This window comes from Cupressus sempervirens, chromosome 7, assembly GCF_028749045.1.
Source record: "Cupressus sempervirens isolate cs-2001-9-10 chromosome 7, ASM2874904v1, whole genome shotgun sequence".
In the NCBI taxonomy this organism is placed as follows: Eukaryota; Viridiplantae; Streptophyta; class Pinopsida; order Cupressales; family Cupressaceae; genus Cupressus; species Cupressus sempervirens.
Window position 1 is genome coordinate 253,075,043 of NC_143124.1, and position 10,891 is coordinate 253,085,933.

Consider the following 10,891-nt stretch of genomic DNA (forward strand, 5'->3'; position numbering starts at 1 on the left):
GCATTCTTGTCATCTCTTTGTCTCCATCTTGTTGTATTTGTGGTTGTGAGTTGGTGGTGGTAGTTGGTACCTACATCAGTGGTATCAGAGCATACCTTTGTTAGTGGTAGCAGAGTGTAGCTTCATCAGTGGTATCAGAGTGGGAGTTCTTGAGTGTGCGGAGAGATCATCGAACATGAGGCAGTTTGCACCATGACCTTGAGTTGGGTGAAGTTTGTCAAGAAGTTCTTGATTGTGTAGACAGATTGCCAACTATGAGGTAGTTTGCACAAGGTTCTTGTGTTGCACTAGATTTGTCTTCTAAAAGACTTGATTATGGAGAAGAGAAAGAAGAAGATGAGTTTTGTGATTGGATGGATTCTAAGGATTCCTTGACTTCAAAAATTTAGAGCAAGAAATCAAGGGGCATTCCTAGGTGATTTGCAAAAGCAAGTGAATGAATTAGAAGCTGAGTTGTGGAAGAGAAGAGTGCATTACTAGAAACGAGACATTGATAATTATTTGGATGTAGAAAAGAAAGATGATCCAATGGAAGAGCAAGAGGATGAAGAGGAATTTATTTGTGAACTAGAAGTTAAAGAAGATGAAAGAGAAGAGGAAGATCATGAAGATAACCATATTTGTGCGTTGAAAGTAGATCAAGATGATTTGAAGATTACAACAATGGAGGAGGAGTATAGTGCCGTAGTTGGAAATCAAGCAAGTGAAGTTACTACATGCCTTGTTGAAGACATAGAAGAAGAAATCAAAGATGAAGACATGAAGACATGGGATGTTGTCTTCGAGATGAGTTTGAAAGATATTAATGATCATTTGCATGAGGATCTTGTTAGTCATGTGTGGTATGCAAAGGAAGATTGGTATGGTGTTGCTGGGCTTATTATAGGTTTGATTAATGAGGATGAGATTTATACTCGGACAAATTTCATTGCGAAGGAGTATTTTCAGCAGTAAATAGTTGTTCCAGCCAGGTGTTGGAAAAGAAGAAAGAAGGAAATATATCAGCACCGGATACTTGTTTCAGCTATGTGTTGGAGGAAGAGAAAAAAAATTTGTCAATAGTGGCTACTTCATTTTTGTGAATCCATATTCACAAAATTTTTCCTACCATGGAAGTTAGATGCAAGAGCATCATGCATCAGCAAAAAAAAAAATTTTAAAAATGTGGAAGATTTTCATGTTGGTTTTCTTGTCCCTGTTGAGGTGGAAGCTTGTGGTGAAGATGAAGATTGTTGTATATCTTTCTTTTGGCATCAAAGTGTGGGACACACTTTTCTATCTACCAAGGGAGTCTGATGCAGGAGCATGTTACATGGGAAAATTAAATTTAAAACTTTAAAAAAAAAAAATTGTGAAGGAGAGAGAAAGTGACGAAAATAGAAAGAAAATAATAAAAATTGAAAAACAGGAAAAAAGGGAGAAAAGAGGAATTTCTATTTTCAAGGTGCATAGGTGGTGTAAATAGAAAAACAATAAAAATAGTTGTCATTCCCTTAATTGAGGTGTGTAGGTGGCATCTTAAGAAGTTTGTGGAAAGTTCCTTAAATCATGCATTTAATATTTGTTATGATCTACAAAAGAAATTTAATTTTCTAATTGGGCCACATGGTGGTGCTTAGTTGTATTTAGGTGGAAATTCTAGAAGGTTGTGGATATTGTAGAAAGTTGTGGATATTCTAGAATGTTGTGGATAAATCATGCATTGGGTGGTAAGTGCCTATTTAAGGAAGGCTTATGTTCATTTGTAATCAAGCTCTTTGGATATAATTTATTGTAGAATCTCTTCAAGTGTAAGCTCTCAAGGTGAAGCTCTTTGAATGTAATTTCTTGTAGAAGCTCTTAGTGAGCAAATATCTCTTATATTGTAAGAATTTGGAATCCTTTCATTTGGAGGATATTGTAATGGATTTCAAGTATTAATGGATGCTTTATGAAGCATTGTTGTCATATCTTTGTCTCCATCTTGTTGCATTTATGGTTGTGAGTTGGTGGTGGTGGTTGGTACCTACATCAGTGGTATCAGAGCATACCTTTGTCTGTGGTAGCAGAGTGTACCTTCATCAGTTTTAGACTACCATGCACACATAGTTCATTGTATGCCTCATTCACATCTAGGGTTCCAATCTCCTGAACAGACCAATAATAAAATTATTAGATATCATGGACAAGAAGTACTTGGGGTGGAATTTGGGATTTCACTCTAGTGGGTTTAATTGCCTCTATAATTTGTTGACTCAATTTGAATGTGGAAGTCCTATAGTCAGCTCCATGAACCAACATTTTAGAGCCTTTCTTAACATTTTTACTTGAAGATTCCATCACTCGATAAGGTTTTCAATAAAAGAGTAATTTTCAATAGAAACTACTAAAAATCACCTAGAGGCTCTAAATTCACTCTTTCCTCTATGCTCTGAAAATTCATAGTGAAATAGTATATTCCATTTGAATGTCCTTTTGAAAAAAATAGTCTTTATGATTCCCATTAATGCTTCATACACATATTTTCTTAGTGATAGGTTATCCTCCATTCTATTTGGTATTTAATGCTCTGAAGACAACTTCAACTCAGTAAGGTCTCCTTGTTTGGTAAGAACTACCAACTTGACATCTGTATCATAAAAATTATATGCGACCTGACCTTTCTCAATAAGGTCTTGCGACATGACCTTGCTCTCTAAGGTCTTGTACTTTCATCATCACTCAGTGATCCTTGTATATCTTGAATGTTGATATGCATCCTTCATCTTGCTAGCTTGAATTAATGTTTGATGACTTCTTCTGAATCCTAGTTCTAGTGATCTTGATAGGGAACTAAGTTGAGGTGGTTGAGCCTCCCAAATTATTGACTTGGGCATCAAAAACTTTAGGACTTTAGCTTGCATTCTCTAGATATTTTTGCACCCATTAATTTTGTTTAAAGAGGGATAAACACTTCGACCTAGAGCTATGAACTAGTAAGGCCACAAATAGAGGACCTCATCCACAGTAGATTTGAACATTGATGGAAAGGATAAGAACTTAACAACTTAAACATCACAACGTGCCACTATTCGTAATTGTTGCACCCATTGTTGCCTCAATTATTTTATGATATTTTCATCTTTGGCTTTATTTTATTCTTCTATTCTACCTATTTTTATGTAGTTCTTGGCAAGGTGTCCTAGTTTTGTACAAACAAGAAATCTATTTGTAGTATCTTTTTTTTTATATGATGTTTCACACAGTTTTCTCCAATGTGCCCAAACTCACCAAAATAGTGACATATACACCATATGTTGTAGTCCTAGCCAAATATTTATTTCACAATGTGCACTACCGAGTTCCACTTCTTGGTATTACACTATAGATTTGTGTCCTTTCTTGTTGCAATTGTGACAATTTCCTTCAAACTTAGGTTTCTCTATGCATGCACTTGATCTATGACCATGCTTATTCTAATTGTAACACTTTCTATTAAATTTTTCTTTACCATTGCTCCAAAAGTTATTTGATGTATGGCATATCTTACCACAATGATTGTAACTAGATTTGAGTTTGTTCTTTTGATCTCTTTTTTGAGATGATTCAACTCCTTCTATATATCCTAATCTAGTTTTTCCTTTATGTCTATATTGAGCTTTATGGTTCAACTGATTCATGCTTTCTTGAGATTTCATCATTCTTTCAAGTGTTTTCTTTTCAATACTGACTTCATTCTGCAGTCTTTCATTTTATGTCCTTACATTGACAAGCTCTTTATTTATATAATTGACTTGATCAATAATGTTCATTTCCTGAAGGGACACTTGTTGAATTTCATTATCCTTTCCTTCTATCTCTTCTCTAGATTCATCCTTTTCTTCCATGACTTCACATAATCTAATTGATTGGATTTCTTTCTCTCTTTATAGCTTTCTGACTTCTTCTTGAAGATTAGAATTCTTCTCAAGTAGATTTTTGATTTTTTCATTAGCTTCATCTAAATTTGTCTCTAGACACAAGTCTTCAAATATCTCTTCAATGTAGAGATTGTCATCCATTTGTTCTAGAAGATCTTTCCTTCTTTGCAATGATTTAAAGAGTTTCTCCTTTGCTATCTTGAATTGTCCAATAGATAATTCAAGATCCATGTTTTTATTTTAAGTAGCCTTATCTAGCCTACATACCTCCATTGCCTCTAATCTTTTCTCAAGCTGTTAAACTTATAATTTGAGAACCAACTTCTCTAATACTAATTGTTGGAAATATAAGGTAGGTTAGTATACTGAGAGGGGATGGGTGAATTGGGTAGAAATAAAACATTAACTCACTTCACCAATTAATCGTTCATATATTATTCTAATCTAATTGCATGCATAAAAGAATAAAAGAAATAAAGCATTCATAACACTTTGATGCAAGATATGGTGACCGAGAAACCTTCCAAATATAAAGTAAAACTAAGGTGGGTATGATACCCACAAGCTTTAGTACTATAGTATAATGTTGTCTTGTTAAGGCTTATAATTGACCACTTTTGGTGATCTGGCCTGTAAGAAGCAATAAGGACTATGAGGTCCACCTTCTTAAAGGATTTACAAAAGTAAAATGAAGTATGCACTCTATTAGGAGATTTAGAAAAATAATGTTAATTCCACCCAGTTAAATGATTTGACTGATGCACCTGTTAGAATGAACCAGTGGCTGATCTCTAATTTGTAACTATGATTTTTTGAATGAGATTGATTGAATTGCAATGATCGCCTGATTGTGATAGATAAATCTATGCTTTACCATATATTTCTTATAGCCTTTAGTTCACACTGTTGTACTTATATTTTTTTGTATTAGGATAAAAGAAAAAACTCGTGTCACCCTTTTTTAAAGGAAAAGACTAACAAAAGTATAACTTTTTACCTTCAATGACATTAAACTGGTATTATTATTTAGAATTTAACAATGAATAAAACTAATGAAATGTGTAGAAATGGATAAAGTTTAGGATAATAATTTATTTTTTTTTTGAAATAAGAATTGATATATATATATATATATATGTATATATGTGTATATATATATATATATATATATATATATATATATATATATATATATATATAAAGTCGTTGAAACATGCTAAAAATTAAGGGTTTAGTTCCCACAACAAAACTATATGTAACTAAACTTATTTTCATTTGAACTCAAACTATGTTATAGATAACATATATATCTAGAACAATCAAAAATAAAAATTGACTTTCGTCCTTTATTTTCTCTTTTATAATTATCCAAATTTCAACTTTCATGAAATTGATAGATTTCATCTCCCACCACATTTTTCAAAACAAATCTAGTCTAACTAGAAGAAAAATTATACATTCTGAAAGAGGATTCTCTTCTCTAGAACATCATATAATTTTTAAATTTATTTGATATAATTTAATATATTTTCTTTCTCAAAATTGACATATTTTCAAGTGTTAGAACACATGCTTGTAGAAATTTTTAATTACAATATATTATATCTAATTAAAACTCTATAAATTCTATATTAGAATATTCTTGACTTTCAGCTCTATAAAATAGTGTTTATATGTTACTAAAAAAATATCATAAAAATAAGTAAGAGTTATTGAAACATCATTTTTCTAAAATAATTTTATTGCTTTATTAATTGGATGCAAACTAAATTTAAACATGTATTTAATAGACATTTCAAATTGTAAAAGTGTGAGACCATATATAACTTAGCTAGAATGAATTTATCTAGATCATATGTTTGAGAAAAAGTGATTTTTGGATAGAAATACCAAAATTTATTTGTTCTAATAAGTCAACCTAAAAGGTGACACAACTTTGTACTTTTACCAATTGTCAATAAATTACATGTTTGGATATGATACAATACATTACATATATATCAATCCAATTAACTAATAATTGGAGTCAACTACAATACCAAATTCATCATAATTCAAAACATCAACCCATCATTATAACTTAATTTTAGAAGAAAAACATGATGATTTTCTGACACTCAATAAGCACTATTAACACTTGGCATGCTCTAGCACTAAGTTGATGTTGAATTTCAGTCCATACTAATCACTTGAGTAGCATGAACTTTATATTTGTATTAATCACTATTTTAATTTTTAAATTAAACTTTATAAGAACCTAGAATTTTGTTTGGTATATTCTTATCACTTAGATCATTTTCATATACATGAGAAACCTATAATGATTTTCTAGTAATGATAAGTACATTTTTTTTTTTTTTTTTTTTAAATATGGTTTGGATCCTATATTCTATTTTTTACGCTCATTTTTTGGTAGCTTACATAAATTCCCAAAATTGATGAATGTATCCATCTTGTCTCTTAATTATTTTTTTACAAATAGTCATTTTTATGGAAAAAGATTATGTTTATGATGATTAGAATCTTTATAGCACAAGAAACTATTTTAGTGATTTATCTAATGGTTCACTCGTGCCATTCTTTGTGATCCACAAGCCTTATGTGGTCTGTAATTATTGTGTGCATATGTGGATCTAGTGAGAGTTTCTTTGGTGCATGGTCATATAGAGATAGTTCATGTAGCCATTAGTAAGATTACTAGCCTCATATTTTTTTTTACACAATTGTTAATGTAGTGGAATAATTTTCTACTAGTGGTGTGGTATTCTTTTGTTATCAAGTAGAATTGGTTTCTGCATGAGCATCTATATGGCTAGCCAGTATGTAAAGAAATGTCTTTCTTTTCATCCAATTCCTATTTCATGATTGTTATTAAAGAAAGGGTCTATCTACCCTCAAGCTCATTTTAGCTTCATTATTTTGTTTTATTAAAGTAGGCAAAAGAAGGGTTTTGAGCGCGAATTACAAAAAAGAAAACTAGACCTTTTGTGCTCTAAGTCATTACAACTGATAATCATAAACCTTAATAGTTCATCTTAGAGTATCGATCATTAAAGAGGGCCATAAAAATAAGAGTATTAAGACTATGTCACAAAATTACATGCATAATAACAATAACAAAGTGTTGTCATAAACTATTAACTAAGTAGCATAAAAACATAAACATAATGGAAAGAAAATGCCTAGATACACAAGGCCTATTTGATGTTCTCCCACTCCACAACTAAGTACTCAAGATCTTGTGTCTAGTTATGTACATCCTCCACATTCCTTATCTCCACATGTATGTTTTCCTTCTGTATCCCAACTCTCTTTGGTTTTCTTTGACCTATGATGGTATCAAAGACAACCTTCCTCATCATCTCTTTATGAACTCTACAAATAGTGGATATGTGTTGGAAATAATTCTTCAATTATATGTTGTCATTTATGCTACACAAATGTTAGTATTAACCAAGAAATGAAGATATTGTAGTGTTAGCTATACCTATTTCTATGTTGAACAAGTAGTCAGGTAATGAAGACATTTTAATATTAACTAAGTAGTGAATTAATAAAGGAAGTCATGCTTTTGGTATTAAAAAGGTTCTCAAGCATCAAAGGATGTGTATTATTAACCTAGCACTCAATCTCAATATTGACTAAGTAGTAGTAGAATGAAATTATCAAATAATTGATTGACTGAGGCCAACTATTTTGATGTTTATTGATTATTTGAAAGGGTATAGAGATTTGAATCTATGAAGATAGTTGCTTCATAAATTAGATCAATTTGATGCTACCTTGTAACCATTATAGCAATCAAGAAATATCTTAATGGAGTAGACATAACATTAATTTTGTAAATTCTCTAATAAGGTGATATATTAAGATTGAAGTGTTTGAATACCTCTAACTAGGACACTCCTAACAAGGTAATCTAAATCCTTTAACAAGATCATACTTAATAGTATGTTATCTACACTTTAATATGGCTGGCTCCTAACAAGGATCAGTTTAGAAGAGTGAAAAATATTGTAACTAGTAGCATAGTGGTTTTCCCAAATTGGATTTCCATGTTAAATCTTGTTGACATCTCTATTCATGTCATTTTTTTTATGCTTTATGTTTATGCAACTAAGTTACTAAAGGTTGAAAAAAATTAATTATCATAATATTTCTTTATAAACCTAGTGACAATAGTGTTCTAGTGTTAACCTAGTTGGATAGTATTGCATGATCGATGAAAAGTTTGATTTTATATCTAGGAATAGGGAAAAAAAAAATTGGTAACTAATTCACCCCTCCCTTCTTAGTTGGACTCTTCATTTCCAAAAATTGGTATCAGAGCATTTGGTTCTTGTATGAAATATTTCAAGGACTGAAGCTAACTATCAAGATGTCACACAGAAGGGAGATTCCCAAGCTTAGTAGAGACAACTTTTCAACATAGTAGAAATTGATAAAGTTGTGACTATCAAGCATTAGTGGTAGTGGTATATTCTACCTAGAAAAAAAATATGTTCCACCACCTAAGCCGATGACTATGGAACATATGAAAGAGGAAAAGGATCACAATGTAATGATGATTGATATAGATTCCTCTTTTAACTATTCTTAATTTGATGATGTTAAATATGTTCCTATAAAATTTGAAATATGTGACAAACTATGGAAAGTCCATGGAGGTGATAAAAATGTGCAAATAGACAAGGAAAAAACTTTAAGAGGCAAGTTTGATTGAATGGAAATAAAATAAGGTGAGAACATTTTCCAATACAATGAAAGAATAAAAAAATGTGTGAGTGGAATTAGAGCTATAGTAGGATTGATCACTGATCAGACTATGGTCAGTAGGGTACTAAGAACTCTTCTTCATTTTTATGCAATTAGAGTTTTAGAAATTCAAGAGATGAGATGCAATTCAAATAATAATATAACCTTGCATGCACAAGTGTGGAAAGACTAACTTCTTTTATGTTTGATAACTTTGATAGATATGCTCCTAATCCTAACAACTTTGAATCTGTATTCAAATAAAAAATAACTCTTGGTAGAAAAGGAGGAAACTCAAAAAAAAAAAAAAGATTGATAGTGATCGAGAAGATGAATTTGATGAAGACCTTGAAGTAATTGAATTGCTACTTGCAAAAAGAGTATCAAAAGGGAAATGAAAATTTAGAGGTAAAATTCCATTGATTTTTTTCTCATGTGCAGAGCTTGGTCATATTGCTGCAAGATGTCCAAGAAAAGAAGATAAAGATGAGAAAAGAAATAAAAGTTTCAAACACAAGAAAGACTTCAAGAGCTATAAGGATTAAAAAGACAAAGATAAGAAATTATGCTACATTGCTAAATATTCTGATAGTTATGATAATTAAGAAGTAGTTTACATTGTTGTTAAGGATGGATATGATAATGAGGAAAATGGAAAGATGATTCTTATTTCTCATGTTAGGAAAAATTTTACATGGATCATAAAAAGTGGTTGTTCTCTTCACATTACTCATGAAAAAACTAAGTTTGAACATTTAGAAGACTATGATGGTAGAAGTGTTAGGTTTGGAAATAATGAACCATGTTATGTTAAAGGAAAAGGAATCATAACATTAATTGAAGGATTGAAAGTACATAATCTACTTAGTGTAGCTCAACTAAACAATATAGGATATAATGTAGAATTCATGAATGACAAAGGTAAACTATTTCATGGGAAAGAAACCCTGGTTAGGACTAAAATTTAGAAAAAATGGTATCTTGTTTTATCTAGAGATTATTGAAACTACATGTTTATTGGTTAAAATAGAAGAAATTTGGCTATGGCATAAAAGGATATGTCATATTAATTATGATAACTTGGTTACCATAAGAAATAAAAAAGAGTAAGAAGAATACCTTATATGAAGAAACCTAAAATGGGCACATGTAAACAATGTTAATTTGGGAAGTTGAGTAAAACAAGTTTCAAAAGTATGTCTTATAATTGTAAAGAAGTTTTGGAACTAGTTCATATAGATCTTTGTAGACAATGAGGTATAGAAAGATACTATGGAGACATAATTTATTTTATTTGTTAATGGCTATTCTAGAATGATAACTGAAATGCTTTTGAAAGATAAATATGATGTGTTTTAAAAGTTCAAATGATATTTTGATAGAGTTGAGAAGGAAATATGGAAGAATCTAAATTTCCTAAGATTGGTTAGAGGAGATGATTTCATCTCAAATGTATTCAATGAATTCTACAGTGAAACAGAAATCAAAAGAAAGGTATCAACACCTAGAACTCGAAAGAATAATTGTAGAGTAGAAACAAGAAATAGATCCATCATGGAATGTGCAAGAGCACTAATGACTGAGAATAATTTTGCACCAAAATATTTGAGAGAATCAATCAACAAAATTATTCATATACATAATCAAGTTCAACTACATAAAGGTACAAAAAAATACCTTATAACTTATGGTGTGGGTACAAGACTAATGTTTTTTTTTCTTTTTATCTCAAATAATTTAGAAGAAAATGCTACATCCTAAAAGATATAAGAAAAGGAAAGATTGATGCAAAAACTAATGAAGGAATATTCCTAGATTATACCAAAAAAAGTAAGGCCTACAAATTTTTGAATCTTGCTACTCATAAATTCATAGAAAGTTCACATGTGAAGATTGATGAGTTTGTAGAAATATGTGAAGAAAAGAGCACCAAGGAGCTTGAACTCTACAAAAAGTTGATTTAGTATGAGGAGCAATCTAAAACTTTACCAATAGTTGAAAACAATGAGAAGAAAAGTGAACCTAGAATATCATCAATAGTACAACCCAAGTCCTATACAAAGGTACCTGAGTAACATATAGCTCAACCAAAGTCATGGTCAAAAGAAGTGAAACTCAAGTCAGAGGAAGTACAACCTAAACCATAGGCAATACAACCTGAGTTACAACCCAAGGAGCATGAGAAAAAGGTTAAAAATCGTGAAGAATTAAGTGAACTAAGTTCAACATCAAGAAATAAAGATAGAATTACATGCAAA